Consider the following 645-nt stretch of genomic DNA (forward strand, 5'->3'; position numbering starts at 1 on the left):
GTTAAGAACCGCTGTTCTAAGTGGATGTAGGCTACCCATTGATCATGGCTTGAGGAGTCTCCATAATCGGTAAACCAAGACCATGTGCCATTTGTTTGCCTGAGATAACTGAGCTCTCTTACTCCCCATGTACTTGCCGTTACCCATGGGGCTGTATCGTGTCAAGTCTCCCCACCATGAGGACTTCCAGCCTGAGCCTGTGCTGGCCTTTGTCCTTTTCTGGATCTCAGTTTACTCCCCAGAGGCCCAACAGACCTGGGCTTGCCATTACCCATCGGGCTGTATAGTGTCAAGTCTCCCCACCATGAGGACTTCCAGTGTGAGCCTGTGCTGGCCTTTGTCCTTTTCTGGATCTCAGCCTCTTAAGCACCCTTTTGGAAATACATTTATAAAATGTACTCTGAATTCTACCAACACTCAAAATAGAAACTGTACCCAGCTGTCATGCTAGTTTACACTCGCTAGTTACACATGACTTAGAGTTCCCAAGCTTGCTTCTTCCATGAGTCTTGACCATGCTATTAGTTAAGTGCCTCAAAGGACAGTATTTTCCACTTAAAAAACCAAATTCTCAAAATGATTGGCCTCAAGCTGAATTACTGAATGTTTAACAAAGGCTGTTGAATTTTATTGACTACAAGATGC

The sequence above is a fragment of the Myotis brandtii genome, unplaced genomic scaffold (genome assembly GCF_000412655.1).
Source record: "Myotis brandtii unplaced genomic scaffold, ASM41265v1 scaffold1084, whole genome shotgun sequence".
Lineage (NCBI taxonomy): Eukaryota > Metazoa > Chordata > Mammalia > Chiroptera > Vespertilionidae > Myotis > Myotis brandtii.